We start from the raw sequence: 16,997 nt of genomic DNA on the forward strand, positions 1-16,997 counted from the left end.
CCTCATGCACCAGGAGCCCGACGTGGGATTTGATCCCGGGTCTCCAGGATCGCGCCCTGGGCCAAAGGCAGGAGCTAAACCGCTGCGCCACCCAGGGATTCCAAAAACCCTCTTTTCTGATATATAGCCGTGTGAATTTGAGATTACCTACCTCAAAGGGCACAGAAGTCATCCATATTTTCCTATAAACTTATTAAACACTGTTGAAAAAATACTTAACCTACTAACATATTAATATTCAAGCACTTCAACATAATTCCTTTTCAACTTTTACAATGATTTTTTCCCACCTAAGCCAATAGGCATTTACATTTGGTGTATGTGTGCATGTGAAAACAGATGCATACCTCAAACTGACCATAGGATAAGCTGGCCTGCATTGTCCTTCTTCCTGGATATATTACAATTTCAGAGATATGGGCATTCAAATGGGAACAAATAAGCTGAATTCCTTATAAAATAAACTAAGCATATGAAATTTAAGGCATATTAAAGATGCTAATGATTAATCCCATAAGTCTTTCTCTCTTTCCTGTCTCTTAATAGATAAGTGTGTACTATGGGTGGATGAATTAAAACACTTCTAATCTAGGGGCACCTGGGTGGCTCAGTGGTTGAGCATCTGCCTTTGGCTTAGGTCTGATCCCAGGGTCCTGGGATTGAGTCCTGCATCAGGCTCCCCACAGGCAGCCTGCTTCTCCCTCTGCCTCTGTCTCTGCCTCTCTGTGTCTCTCATGAATGAATAAACTAAATATCTTAAAAACAAACAAACACTTCTAATCTAGACTGTGAGCTCCTGTGGATGGGCTATTCACTCATCTACTCTTGCTCAATAAAAGGGCCCTGTTGTAAAAAGATGAGAAGCAATACAGGTGAATAGAAGGCATTTGTTTTTCATCAAATTATCTACAAAAACTTCCTGAAGAGATAGATTATTTGTGTCAATGAGCTCAGAGGTTGACCTGAGCCTTGACAAATTTTTCTTACCTCATTATGTTCTGTTGTGTGGGTCTACTCCTATTTGGTCCACTCTTTTTGTAATTGGGGCAACATGGGAGGTTCAACTGGTCTGGGGATACTTAATGTATTCCATAAACTGGCTGAATAAAATATTTTTATTTTTCTGCCAAAACGACAACTGATTTCCATCTACAACTATCCTTTTAAGGTAAGAAACAGTAAATCAACTGGAAAGACCGTGGCCTTGAGCTGTGGGATGTGATTTCAGTTTAACACTGGGATTGAGAAATGCTGAGCCTCACTGTGGAGTCAGTCAAATCATGGTCTTGAACTCCATTACTTTATCTTTTCTTTTTTTTTTTTTTTTAAAGACTTTATTTATTTATTTATTTATTTGAGAGAGAGAGCATGAAAGAGTTTGAGAGAGAGAGTATGAGCAGGGGGGAAGGGTAGAGTGAGAAGCAGACTCCCTGCTGAGCAGGGAGCCCAACTCAAGGCTGGATCCCAGGACCCTGAGATCATGACCTGAGCTGCAGGCAGACGCTTCACTGACTGAACCACCCAGGTACTCTGAACTCCATTACTTTTTCTATTTAAGTCTTTCAGGTTGCTCCATACGTGCATAGTTAGTATAAAATCAAATGAGGCAAAATCTTCTTTGGCAACTTTCCTATTTCATATGGAGTTTGCCACACTGTCCACCTTCCAATTATCTGAAATGTTTTAATCAGTCACAGGTTTTCTGAAAACTTTCTGCAGTGGGTGGTGGGCAAGTGTTCCCTGCTAGGCAGTCTTCCTGCAGGCAGACTTCTGGCCCTGATGCTCCCTTTCATTCCTGCTCCAGTCTCAGTGGCAGGCTCAACACCATGTGCCAGGAACCTTTCCAGACCACCTGAACTTGGGTGAGCCCTTCCTTTCGTGAGCAGTGATATCAAATTTTGATATTTTATAAAATATCCATGTATATAACAGATTTAAAATGTAAAAATCAAAACAGAACTGATTCATCATAAATAATTTGAGAAGTACTGCTTCTTATATTTGTTTTGTGCGCATACATTTCTTGGAAGTATTGCTAAAATGCAGATTTTATTCAGTAGGTCTGTTGTGGGGCTCCCAGCCAATGCTGATGTGGTTGATCTTGGGACTTGACTTTGAGTAGTAAGACTGTGGATGCAACTTTGACTCACATGCAAAAGTGAGAATTCTCGCATATAAAAATGAGAATAGGGCAGCCCAGGTGGCTCAGTGGTTTAGCGCCCCCATGGCGTGATCCTGGAGACCTGGGATCCAGTCCCACATCGGGCTCCCTGCATGGAGCCTGCTTCTCCCTCTGCCTGTGTCTGTGCCCCCCTCTCTGTGTCTCTCATGAATAAATAAATAAAATCTTAAAAAAAAGAAAAAAAAGTGAGAATATTCATAGCAGTATGTCTGTAATATCGCAAATATCAAAAATAAACAAGAACATTTGTTCTTGAATGGGTAAATGGATAAATTAATTGTGGTGAAGTCATCAGTAACATATATATCAGTGAAAACAAAGTAGATTAATATCAGTGTGGATGATTTATGCAAACATAATTTTAAACAAAATGTAAATCACACAAAAATATGTTAAGCATTTATATAAAGCTTAAAGTTATGCAAAATAATACAATATATGTAGGGGTGCATAACATAAAGATATACCTAGAAATGATAATACCAAATTCAGGCAAATATTTCTTCTTGTGGGAGTGAGGGGTGTGTCACTGAGGACAGGCTACTAAGAAGATTCTATTTTATTTTATAGTTTACTCCCTAAGCTGGGTGACAAAGGTAATTGTTGTATTTTATACCTTTGAATGGCTTTAAATATTTCATAATTACATTTAAAAAGCAATTTAAATTCATTCAATGTAAGTTTACCCAACTTAAAAAAATTCCTGAAGAAAATTTCCAACATATTCTATACTTTTCAAAGGTCTTGCAGGGTAGGGGCATAGTGGAGAAGTAGAAGAGCTCCTTTAAATTGGGAAAAGAGATCCGAAAGAGGAAAAAGGAGTGGTTTTGGGAACTTTTGCTATTTTCCCCCCCTCAGATTTGTTTACAACCAGTTACAGTCAAACTTGGGTACAGAGTTCCTAATCAATCATCACACCAACTGTTAAATGATTCCTGCACCATGCCTTTCATGAGCATGGTTATTCCAGCCCCAGTTCTATTACATACGAGCTGACCGCCCCCCTCCCCTCAGGCACCACCAGCTCCTGCCTGGATTGGTTGGTCCCCTCTGGTTGGTCTTTCTGCTTCCACTCTTGACCCTCAGTTGGTCTGATGGTCTTTCCCGCATGAGAGCCAGGATTATACTTTCAAAACAAATTAGAAAAGTCATTTATGTACTCCCAACCATCACTAGCTAGCTCATCATAGTATCTAGAATGAAGTCCATGGTCCTTAGCATGACCTCCTTGGCCTCCATAAGCTGCCCTCTCCTACCTTCTCACCTCATGTACTGCTCTCCCCTCGACCCTACACTCAGGAGGCCCAGCCTCCATATTGTGTATTCAATGCACAGCTCGTTCTTATTTCAAGGCCCAAGTGCCCTTTCCCTGCCTGAATTTTCTCCTGGATCTTTCCTTCCTACCACCCAGGTCTCTGCTCAAATGTACCTCCCTGAAGAGGCCTCCTCTGACCAGCCCATCTAAGGGGGCCCTCCTACTAACATTATTCTTACTCCCTTGAGCCACTTCATTGTTCTTCTTAGCCCCAGTTGTCACCAGACATTGCATTAGACCTCAGTTTATTGTCTACCTCTGCTTAGGCTTGACCATAAGCTCTCAGAGAGCAGGGACTTAACTATTTCATTCTGTGCTTTATCTCTAGGTGGTGCCTGGCACGTAGTAGGTGGCTCATAAATCTTTGTGGAATAAATGGATGAATGAATCAGTGAATGAGCAAGCCAGAGACTTTTGACTACCTGCCATGGCTGAGCTGACCACATTTAATCTTCTAGTTGGCAAAATACAGTAACAATCTTGACATAATTTATCACCAGTTTAGAAACCAATAGGTACTTGATAAAACATATTGGTTATTGATTATTCTTGGACCTTATGAACTCATTAAATAGCCCTCCTTTCTAACATATAGTTGAATAAGTTTGTATTAATAAGCAGGATTTATACATTCTCAGGAAAGAATCAACATTTTAGTGCTTACCATGTTCTAGGTACTTTGCATATATTATGATTTCATTTCTTATTCTATGTCATTTTTCCCCTAGCAACTCTATGAGACAAATGTCATCATTTTTTACAGAAGAAATATGATATTCAGAGAGGTGAGCTGTTTGCCTAGCGTCACAAAGTTGGTTCCACAATCCATGTAGTTTTACATTCTACATAAAGTTGTCTATTTTTTAAAAGATTTATTTAATTTATTTATGAGAGAGAGAGTGTGCAGGGATGGGCAGAGGGAGAGAGAGCTGTTGGAATCTTAAGCAGACTACCTGCTGAGCATGGAGCCTGATGTGGGGCTCGATGTCATGACCCTGAAATCATGACCTGAGCCAAAATCAAGAGTCGGATGCTCAACCAACTGAATCACTCAGGGGCCCCTACATAAAGTTGTCCATTGCATGGTTATGTCATTAAATGGTCATTAAATGCACCACTAAATGTTAGTGCTAGGAGGAGACTGAATCCAGACTTGTCCCTGCACAGCCAGGAGATTGACTTGGGTATTTGTCCACTCACCCTCCTTAACAGGAGAGGCTGTCTAATGAAATCATGAACCTCTTCCACCTGGCCTCTCTCTGTTCTAGGTATGTACAGCCCTTCCTATAGTTATTTGCAGATTCTGTATTTGTAAATTCATCTCCTCCCTAAATTTTTTAAAGATTATTTATTTATTTATTCATGAGAGACACACAGAGAGAGAGGCAGAGACACAGGCAGAGGGAGAAACAGGCTCCATGCAGGGAGCCTGACATGGGACTCGATCCCAGGTCTCCAGGATCATGCCCTGGACTGAAGGCAGTGCTAAACCGCTGAGCCACTGGGGCTGTCCTCCTCCCTAAAATTTATTTGTAATCCCCAAATAAGTTCCTGTGTCATTCACAGCCACACACCGAGTGGTGAAAAATTCTGAGTTGCCCAATGTGCATGCTCCCAACCAAGGTGGAACCAGATGGTGCTCTGCTTTCTTCCATTAGCTGGAATACTATAAGCAACCCTTTCGTGGCCATGCTTTTTTGCATTGCTCTGCTTTTCATGGGTGATTAAATGTTTAAAGTGGCCCCCAAGTGCCGACTGGCATTCCTGAGTGCAGAAAGGCCATGAAGTGCCTTATGGAAGAAAAACCTATTAGATTATGCTTCACTCAGGTGTGAGTTACAGCGCTGTTGCCCACAATTCAATGTTAGTGAATCAACGACGTATATTAGGTAAGGTGTCTCTAAACAGAAACACACGTAAAATAAGGTTATGTATTGATTGGTTGACAAAAATGTTGTCACCACAGGCTCACAGAAACCTAGCCCTGTATTTCTCCTAGGAATTTGTTAACTTGTTGGCAGTGACTTTCCAGAACATAACTATGGTGAATAATGAGAATTGATGTATTTCTGTAACCCCCTGTAGAGTTGTGTCTGGTTACAGAGGTCAGTAAGAGGGAGTGATGTTAAAAAAAAGAGGGGGACCAACAAACCCCAATTCTGAAGAGAACTACTAGCTGTAACTTAAAAGTGTTTATAGTATTTTGTGGCTGGTAAACCTTAGTCAAATCTCTGTGCTTTAGTGACTGATCTGTCTAGAACATAGGAATTTTTTTTAAAGGGTGGGTGGTGGGAGGGACAGAGGAAGAATCCTAAGCAGGCTCCATGCCCAGTGGGGAGCTGGACTTGGGGCTCAATCTCATAACCCTAAGATCATGACCTGAGCCGAAATCAAGAATCAGACACTTAACCCACAGAGCACCCAGGCACCCCTAAAAATGGTGTTCTTGCTGTCAGTTTCTGATGGCATGCTATAATTTTATTTTGACCTTTTCTGAATGCAGTGGTACATTGTTGCTGTTAAAAAGGGAGATAATTGTAGTTTAGTAGAAAGAGCACTCAATTTGGAGTCAGATATTCTGAGGATGAGTCAAAACTCAGATACCTACTGGCTGCATGATCTTAAGCAAATCTTTGACCCTTTCCGGCTCTCATTTTTCTAATCTGTAAAAAGAAAGACAATAAATAGCCAATATTAGTTAATCCGCAATCCTTAGGTGTTACAAGGGCTTTTCATTGAAACTTCACATCCCTTGAGGGAAACATTAATTCCTCATTTTACAGGGGAGGAAGAGATTGAAGTCCAGAGAGGTTAAGTGACTGGCTCAGGATCACAAAGCTAGAGAGAACAGAGCTGGGTCTGTGAGAGCAAGACCTTAACCACAGCCCCTGACTCCATGGCCCTCACGACCTGACATCTCAAACAATGCTGGGGGCTGGGTGGCGTACACTTATATTATAATCCATAATCCATGTAAGATATTACTATTTTTTCACCATGGTTAGCATTTTGAATGTTAGTATTTCAAAAGGGAGTTTTCCCTTAAGATATATGGTTTTCAAAAAGTTTGTTGGAATCATTAAGTATGCTTTGTTCTTCCAAGGACCAACTTTTGGTGGGGGCAGAGGATCAAGACCCATTTCTGATTTGATTTTATTTTATTTTTTAATTTTTATTTATTTATGATAGTCACAGAGAGAGAGGCAGAGACATAGGCAGAGAGAGAAGCAGGCTCCATGCACCGGGAGCTCGACGTGGGATTCGATCCTGGATCGCGCCCTGGGCCAAAGGCAGGCGCCAAACCGCTGCGCCACCCAGGGATCCCCCATTTCTGATTTTAAATTGAAAGTGAATTGAAAAAGAGGATATTTAAGTGGACATTTTCTTCAAAGTGACCCTTTGGTAAACTTACCTTTTGCATTTAAAGATTTTATTTATTTTTAGAGAGAGCATGAGTAGGGGGAGGAGCAGAGGGAGAAGGACAGGTGGACTCATGCTGAGTGTGAACTCTGACATGGGGCTCAATTTCTCAATGCCAAGGTCATGACTAGAACCAAGACCAAAAGTCAGATGCTCAACTGACTGAGCCACCCAGGTGCCCTTATCTTTTGCATTTAGAGTGGGATTTTTGTGTTTATATTTGAGGGTGATTTTTCAAAGGTACAGATGTGAAGTCATAAGTCTGAGAACTGTTTCACTGGCAGCAATATAAACTAACTACACTGTTATAAGAAAGACCAGAGGAGAATCTAACAAGGCAACATACCATTCAGGCACCAGTGACCTTCTGTGCAAACTAACCCATCATCCCTTGGAAGCACCATCCTCTAAAAAAAGCCCCCCCCCCCCCCCCCCAAAAAAAAAGAAAAGCTGTCTCTAAGCAGAAACTAAAACTTTCTCTGGTGAGTTTCACTCATTCATTTGCTTGTGGATGTTTTTTGATCATCCACTGTGTGCCTGGTCCTCCTCTAGGTCAAGAGGATGAAGCAATGATCTAGATGCACCCATTCTTTTCTCAGGAAGCTATGAAATGCCACTACCAGGCAGGGGTGCTCTCTGTGTGTCTGTCTGTCTGTCTCTCTCACACACACACACACACACACACACATGCACATGCACGTACCCCTTTCACGCAGTGGAGAGGAAGTTACCATGTGATAAGCAGTCATCTGGAGAAGCCCAGTGGGAAGAAGTGGTGGCCTCTGGCCGGGTCACCGCCAACTGAAGTCTGTCTCGCCAGGCCCTCATCCTGAAGATGACAATAACCCTTGAGAAAGACCTGCAGCCAGAGCTGCTCCCGGATTCCTGCTCCCCACAGGTTGCATGTGATGGTAAATACTTGTATTTGAAGCTGCTAAGTTTTGGCATAATTTGTTCTTCTACAGTAGATAAAAACTCTGGCATTCAATTGTTCTATTCATGTCCTTGGCCAACCTCCAACGACCAGACAAACCTGAACATCCTCCCTTTGTGAGCTCAGGAGACTGCCCGGCCCTGCTAAGAAACCCCACAGAAGTTTTTATGCTAGCCAATGTCTTCTTTGATCCTCAACACGACCCTATGATGTTTTCCTAGGGAGTTCTCTCCTTTTCAAACATTGTTCCATGTTAGGTCTTGGACCCTTCATGTCACTCCAGCTGAGGGGACATGGGGGCCACAGCCCTCCTCCACCCACAACCACTTCTCCTTTTCCTTTGTACCAGGGAGAGGGCTTTTCTCTCCTAATCTAAGTCCAGTTTCTTTGTCAGGAAGCTTCTTTCCATTCCCTATGTTCTCAAGCTCCTTGCTCATTCAACTTCTTATCCGCTGGCTCAGCCCTATCAGGATATAACCAAGCTCCCATCTACCTCCTCTGGAAAAGAAAAATTCCCTTCCAGCCCCACATCCTGCTCTGCCTACTCCCGCCTCCTCCTTCAAGTTGTCTGTTGTCCACACTGACCAGCTTCATGGCTGAACCTTCAGGTACTGCATCATCCACTCAGGCTGGCTCCTTCCCTTGTAGGAACTATTTATGCGAAGGTTATTCATGATCTCCTTGATGATAAATCCAGAGACTCCTTTTTATTATGGGAAAATAAGAACTTTGTGATGGGAAGTTTCAGACAGGTGCCCAAGTAGAGAGCACAGCACAGTGAGCCTCCATGTGCTCAGCTCCCAGTTAGTAGCTCCCACTCAGGTACCCACTGCCTCCCACCCCACCCCAGGATTATGTTGAAGGAAATACCAGGTATCGTATCATTTATCCCCAAATATTCAGTATATATTTCTTCTTAAAAAAAACACACACATTTTATTCATTTATGAGAGAGAGAGCGCACACAAGTGGGGGGAGGGGCAGAGGCAGAGGGAGAAGCAGACCCCCTCTGAGTGGGGAGCCTGACTTGGGGTTCGATCCCAAGTCCCTCAGATCATGACCTGAGCTGAAGACAGATGCTCAACCGACCAAGCCACCCACATACCCCTCACTATATATTTCAAAAACATAACTCTCAAAGACCATTTTCACGTGTTTACCTTGGCCATCCAATCACATAGCTAACATTGTGGTTTATTTTTCCCTAAACTTTTCAATTACATTAATCTCAGGTGTACAACATAGTGATTTGACAAGTCTATACATTGTACTGTGTCCATCTTGGGTGTAGATATCCTCTGTCCCTGTACATGGCTATTACAAACCATCAATTATCCTCCATGAACTTTTTTTCTTAAAAATTTTTTAAAAAAGATTTTATTTATTTATTCATGAGAGACACAGAGAGAGGCAGAGACATCAGCAGAGGGAGAAGCAGGCTGTCCTCAGGGAGCCCAGTGTGGGACTCCATCCCAGGACCCCAGGATCATGACCTGAGCCAAAGGCAGACACTCAACCACTGAGCCACCCAGGCACCTCCCCCCTTTTTAAAGATTGTATTTTCTCCAAATTTTTATTTAAATTCTAGTTAAATAACATATAGTGTAATATTGTTTTCAGGAGGAGAATATAGTGATTCATCACTCATATATAACACCCAGCGCTCATCATAAGTGCTCTCCCTTATCACCATCACCCATTTACTCATCCCCTGCTTACCTTCTCTTCAGCAACTCTCAGTTTGTTCTCTATAGTTAAGAGTCTTATGGTTTGCTTCCCTCTTTTTTCCCCCTTCTCTTATGTTCATCTGTTTTGTTTCTTAAATTTCACATGAGTGAAATCATAAAGTATGTCTTTCTCTGACTGACTTATTTCACTTAGCATAACACCCTCTAGTTCCAACCACTTTGTTGCAAATGGCAAAGTTTTATCATTTTTAATGGCTGAGTAATATTCCATCACATATATACAATACACACTTCATCTTCTTTATCCATTCATCAGTTGATGGACGTGTGGGCTGTGTCCATAATTTGGCTGTTGTAGAAAATGGTGCTATAAACATTGGGGTGCATGTATCCCTTCGAATCAGTATTTTTGTATCCTTTGAGTAGGTACCTAATAGTACAATTGCTGGGTTGTTCGTCCTCCCTATATCCTGATGGTGCTAGTCTTTCTTACTCCTCTTGCTTGCTTTCTGGCCTCCACTTTGAGATCTTCTTTCTCCCCTCCCATCCCCTCACTTTCTTTGGGGCTTTTCCCTTGGCGCTGAGGCCACTTTACACACTGCCCAGCAAACTGGGCCCTTGCCAGACTGCACTCACCATGTGCTTCCCAAGGCAGGCCCCCGTCCTCTGAGCTCCAGGCTCCATCTCCCTGCCTGACAACTCCCCCTGCTCTCTCCTGCGGACTTCAACTTGATGGGTTTGGAACTGAGCTCATCATCTTTCCTGTCAGACCCCCGCCCCCATGGTGTTCTCCCTCATTAAAAGGCACCGTACTCTTGCAGGTGCTCAGTCCAGAAACCAGAAACCCTCCTTTCCTGTTCCTCCTTATTTCCTCTCACCCCCACCCCATAGCCCATCATCACATGACTAATATCTACTTGCTTTTTCCCCTGCCTTCCTGATCTCCAGGAGAGCTACTATCATCTTCTGGAAATCAGCTAGGAAAGCTGATTTTCCTGCTTCCACTCCAGCCTCTGCCTCACCCCATCCAGCCCACCCCACCTCATGTGCTGCAGTGTAGCCACGACATTTAACATCCTACCTTGTATTTCACCATCCAGAGCCTTTCATTGGTTCTTATTGATTTTAGGATAAAGACCAAAATCCTTGACAAGGTTCAGGTGCCCCTCACCTCCTGACCCCTGGCTCTCCAGTCTCAGTTAGCATGGATGCCCAGCTCTCTAGTTACTGCCAAGGTTTTGCAAGTACTTTCAGTGGTTTATTGAAAAAGCTTGATTTAGGAGCCATCTGGCTGGCTCAGTCCGTTAAGAATCCAAATGTTTATTTCAGTTCAGGTCATGATCTCAGGGTCATGAGATGGAGTCCCATGTCAGGCTCCACACTGGGTATGGAGTCTGCTTAGGATTCTCTCTCTCCCTCTGCCTCTCCCTCCATCTCTCCCTCCTTAAAAAAAAAAAAAAAGATTAAAGTTCCTTTCAGCTGATGGTTTTAGTAGTCATTGATGATTGTGGCCTAGACCCATTTTTAAATTAGTGGCTACCATTGCTTCTGGATTTATTAACTGGACTTCTAAAAGAATAAGTTCATCGAGTGTTTGGTTACCTAGAAATACAAGCTGAATAGGAAGGCAGGATAAATGCTTAACTTTTCCTTCATTTACCAACTTTCAGGGAAATGTGTTGGTACCTTAATAACCTCCAAAGACAAGCAATGCAGGCTTTTTTTGGTGGTGGTGGTGGAGAAGGAGGATGATTGGGGTCAGAAATGCTTGGATCTTTATAATTTTGTTGTTTTTAATCCACTGCAGTCATTAGTCTTTTTGACATTCAAATTGAAATTGTCCCATTTTTGGCCCCATCACGTTGGGTCCTATATCTTTGAGAAGATCCCGAGGTCCTCAATAGTTTTCCTTACCTTTTTTTTTTCTTTCTTACTTTTGGACACAAAAGATATCCCTGGAACATCTTGTGTATTTTCTGCCATGGATCTGGACTCACCATTTCTCCAAAGAGCCATTTCATTTAAAACAAACAAGCTATAAATAAATAAATATATATATATATATATATATATATATACACACACACACATATATGTATATATATATTAAGTGAGTATATATATATTAAGTGAGTAAATATATAATATAATTATATATATATATATATATATATTTAATATATATATTTAACTGAGTAAAGTATTTGAAAACCAAGAACCAGTTGCTAGGTGACCTCACTGTTCCTGGGATGCCATTGCTTCTAGGCTTTTTCAGTGGGCAGAGGCAGAAAGAAAAATTTCATTAAATCATGAATGTATGTTGATATTCAAATTAGGATATTTACAATCTGGACATCAGGAATGCTCAGTGACATTAGGTGTCTTTGTTTCTCAGTCTGTTCAGTAGACAGTCACTGTTTATTAACTAATAGTACATATTAATGGTCACAAACTTTTTACTTAACCGTTCTGAATTTTACATTTTTACCTCCTTTCTTTTATGCTGAAAATCTTGGTTCCTAAGATATTAAGATAATGAATTGCTCTATCTTTGTACCTTTTGCTCTATGTACCTATTTTTCTATCTTTGTCTTTGGTCCTTAGGGTACACTCCACAGTTTTAGTTCTGTTTTATCTTTATCTGTTTGGATATGGCACTTGAGGTGCAGTTAGATTCATTTGTTTCAGTTGGTCATTCTGAAAATTTTTAAATGTCTCTGCCCTTTGTTACTTTGATAATAAAATTATTTCCAGGGGATACACTTGAGTAAATACCCTGAGGACATGCATCCAGGAGAGAAGGGGCTCCTCTCACCCCTTGAACGCTGGCAGGGGTGTCAGCTCCATCTTTGCACAGGCCCCTCCATGCCAGGTGCCCTGCCAGGCCATGGCCAGTGACCATCTCCACCAGCAAATGATGGAGATATTTTTATTACCACCTTTCAGATGAAGAAACTGATTCTCAGAGAGGCCAAGTAACTGTCCAAAATCACACTATTAGTAAGTGGAAAGTCCAGAATTCAATCATGAATGCATCTTGTCTAAAACCCAGTATTTTTTTTCTATTTTGCCATGTCACCTGTCAGTAGTAACCCCATAACATGTGTGATATTTCAGTCTAGAATTTGTTCTGCCCCAGTTCAGGAGAGGGTTAGCATGTTTATTTTCTACTGCTTATGACTACATCTGGCATGTTCCTAGCAGCTTTCTTAGTAACAACCCAAACTGGAAACAACCCTAGTGCTCATCGTCAGTAGAGTGAGAAGGAAAGAATACAACGTGGGTGAATGTCAGAAATAGAAGGTTGAGTGGAAAAAGCTAGACATAAAAGTATATACACTGGAGGTGACCATCTGTGTAAAGCTCAAAAGCAGACAAAATAAATCTATGATCTGTAAGTCAGGAGCCAGGCCAACGAATGGGAGGAGATGGCAGTGCTGGGCACCGGCTGCTCTATTTCTTGATTTGGGTGTTGGTTCCAGGGGAGTGTTTGCATTGTAAAAAAATCAATATGACATCAATATTATTATCCTTACTATCCTTATTTAATGGAAAAGGAAACCAAGCCTTGAAGAAATTAGATGGTTTGCCCAAGGTCACAGAGAAGTAGCTCAGCTGAAACTAACTTGGTTCTCTGTGAGACCAGAGTCTGTTTCTTAACCACTGCACCACTGCAAGTGCATCAGAAGAGGGGCCCCGGGGGAGGCATTCTGGGTGCAGGAGGGGGAGTCTGGGACGTGAGCTGGGAGGGCTGGGAGGTTGGGACACCGTGGGGTACCCAAAACAGGGGCAGGCCTGGAGCAAAGTGTATACCTGAGGCTCCTGGGAATGTCCTTGAGTGAGAGAGGCTGGATTTTGGCTCTGGGTTGAGTCATGGGGTCCCTAAATGGCACTAGAGAGTAGGGATGAATCTTGGGGTCCACTGAGCAGGAATTCTTCAGTGGTGATCCTCCAAGCATAGTCTTGCAGCTCATCCCCTCTGCTTTCCTTTCCTTGCTACCAACCAGCATCTCACCTCTCCACTGCCAAGATAGCATCGTCACAGCAGGAAGGATAGGTCTCTGATGAACTAAGCTGTCAATTCTCAAAAATTAACCAGAATCAGGGGTGCCTGGGTGGTGCAGTTGGTTAGGTGGCTGACTCTTGGTTTTGGTGCAGGTCGTGATCTCAGGGTCATGAGATTGAGCCCGGTGTCAGGCTCTGTGCTCAGTACAAAGTCTGCTTGAGATTCTCTCTCTCTCTCCTTCTGCCCCTCCAGCTCATGCCCTCTCTTTCTTCCTCTAAAATAAATACATCTTAAAAAAAAGAAAAACCTAACCACAATGAGTTTTCAAATACATTCTAACAAGTGTTTACACATCATGCTCACGTACCCTGTATCACACCTTTGGGATGGCTGGAGATATATGGCAAAATGACAAGAGTAACAATTAGGTTAGCAAAAGCCAAGATTCACTGTTGTATCATCTACTGCAACCTTGTAGAAAAATTGTAAAACTTGAAGCCTCTTTGAACAATTCATAAGCTTTCTATTCTCTTATCAATACAAAGCACCTGAGGCCTGCAATTTATTAAGAGACAGAGGTTGTATCACCTGCTCAGCCCCTTTGAGAACAGATAAGCAGCTACTACAAAAGAGCCTCTGTTTCTCACCTCAGAGGCAGGCCTGTCAAACTTAGCCTGAGCTCAGAGCAATAAAATTCAATGAACAGCTGCCCCCTCCACACTGTAGCTCAGGAAGGATGGTTCTTAGCTTAGTGGTCCCACCGGCCCCATCTTGGCCCTTCAGAGACCATCTCTCATTCCTCATTGGCCCTCAAAGGCTGCTATGCTGTTCACTGTCCTCTCAGAGCTGGGTGGCAGGTATGATGGAGCATCTGAATAGCCCTCAAGACTTCCTGAACCCGCCACCAGTGTTTACCTTTCCTGCTCCACATGTTAGGTCCTAATGTTTTGTTGTGATGGCTCATGTCGTTTTATTATAATAACTTCTTAAGTAAATTAAGACTTACCCTAAAGGAGGACAGAGCTACCCAATTTTCGGTATCTACACTGTATTCACATGTTGGATCTAACTTTCCAAATAAGATTTGCCAATACTGACACTCACTTCTGTAGAAGGAGATCAAAGGACAATGAATAATGGCTTGCTTTATCCTGATCCTCACGTGGCATTACAGAAACGAAGGCTCTCTTTACCAGTGCGAGCACAGACAGCACACCCTGGTGGCCAACCCAAGTAACTGTCATTACCTTATCAACTATAAACCAAAGTTACAAAAAGCCTCTGTATGCTCGCATCACAGTGTGGAGGTGCCACACAGACTTCTGCCACCCAATTTCTTTCTTTCTTTCTTTCTTTTTTAGGGCTTTTTGTTGCAAAACAAGACACAGATACAGAAAATCACATAAAACAAACGTATAGCATAATGAATCGTCAGGTGTATATTAGTTTTTAATTTAATACTTACTATTCAAAATTGAGTTGTTAAATTAACATTTAATTTAATATTGAGGGACCCCTAGGTGGCTCAGCGGTTAAGCGTCTGCCTTCGGCTCAGGGCATGGTCTTGGGGTCTTGGGATCGAGTCCCACATCAGGCTCCCTGCATGGCGCCTGCTTCTCCCTCTGACTATGTCTCTGCCTCTCTCTCTGGGTCTCTCATGAATAAATAAATAAAATATTTTTAAAAATGTAATATTGACATCCTATTATATTAATATTTAACGTATTATTATTTAATTATAAAGCATATATTAATGAATCATTATAACACCCTTGTAACTACTACCTGGGTCAAGAGATGAAGTTTTGCCAGCCACTGAGAAGACCCTCCATGTGTCCCTTACCCATCATACCCTTCTCCCCAAGTAACCAGTAAGATAATCACTTGCTCTTGTTACCTTGTCGTTCTTTTACCCAAGTGAATACCCTGGGACTTTATGGTTGTCCATTTAAAATTTTTGATATGATTTTAAATCTCTAAATCTTCAAGTTTCCCCTTGATCCCTTTCTCAGCTTTATGGTTTATCTACTGAAAAACCCGAGTCCTTTGGCTGGTCAAATGCCCTACAGCCTGGATGTTGCCGATGACACACTCTGGGTGCAGTTCAGTGTGTTCTGGATTTCCTACCACTGGGCAGCTGAATCAGGCTGAGGTTTGGTGAGATTTAGGTTCATCCCTTTGGCAAAAACATAAGTGGTGACATGATCTTGAATCAGGAGGCAGTCTGATTCTCTTTTGTTATGTTAGCAACCACTGATGCTTAATGCCTAAATCCATTAATTCACTGGGAGTGCAAAGTGGTACTATTCCATTTCCATCACTTCTATTTCATTTATTAGGGGTAGTATTTTTAAAAAGACTTTATTTATTTATTCATGAGAGACAGAGAGGCAGAGATACAGGCAGAGGGAGAAGCAGGCTCCCTGTGGGGAGCCTGAAGTGGAACTTGATCCCAGGACCCTGGGGTCACACCCTGAGCCGCAGGCAGATGCTTAAATACTGAGCCACCCAGGTGTCCCTCCATGTAATATTTTCATAAAGAAATGCCACCCTTCATCTACCATTTGGTCACAGTTGTACAAATCATGTAGGAAAGGTAAGAAAAGTGCTTCATTCTTTCCAATTATGTACCATTCTTTTTCCAGATAATTTTGCAATTTTCCCTAGCATCCTCCAAATGTGATGATTTAAAGTTTTGTTTGTTTGTTTTTTAAATTAAGCTCTATGGTGTGGTGTTTGAACTCACAATCCCAAGATCAAGTCTCATACTCTATTGACTGAACCAGCCAAGTGCCCTAAATTTTTAAAATATATATAACTATGAACCTATGGATTTAAACAATTTCAATCCCTTGGAATTAGTGAAGCAGAAACTGCTCCATCTTTGGCAAGTGGATGCCTCTTAAAATTGGCTCCTGAATACTTTTTACAACATCTAGTGGTCTACCATAGCTGTGTTGCAATCTGATATAATTAGTGATATGATGGGGCCAATGTGTACATTTCCTGTCCCAAACCAGGAATCAGCCATTTCTTTAAGAAGCCCTGGTGTCTGTTAGTGGGAAATAGCATTTCAAAATAATAATCAGTACTAAAGATACTCTTTTCTCCTGTGTTGGTTTCTGTTTCCTTTCTGAGCCTTTTCACTGGAGGTTATATGTTACAAATATATTTTTTAAAGATTTTGGGCACTCCAGGTGACTCAGTGGTTCAGCACCGCCTTTGGTCCAGGGCATGATCCTGGAGACCTGCGATCGAGTCCCATGTCAGGCTCCCTGCATGGAGCCTGGTTCTCCCTCTGCCTGTGTCTCTGCCTCTCTCTCTCTCTGCCTGTGTCTGTGTGTCTCTCATGAATAAATAAATAAAGTCTTTTTTTAAACAAATAAATCTTTTTAAAATAAATCTTTTTTAAATAAAAAAATAAATTTTTTATTTTTAAACGATTTTATTTA

Source organism: Vulpes vulpes, chromosome 13 (assembly GCF_048418805.1).
Source record: "Vulpes vulpes isolate BD-2025 chromosome 13, VulVul3, whole genome shotgun sequence".
NCBI classification, from domain to species: Eukaryota; Metazoa; Chordata; class Mammalia; order Carnivora; family Canidae; genus Vulpes; species Vulpes vulpes.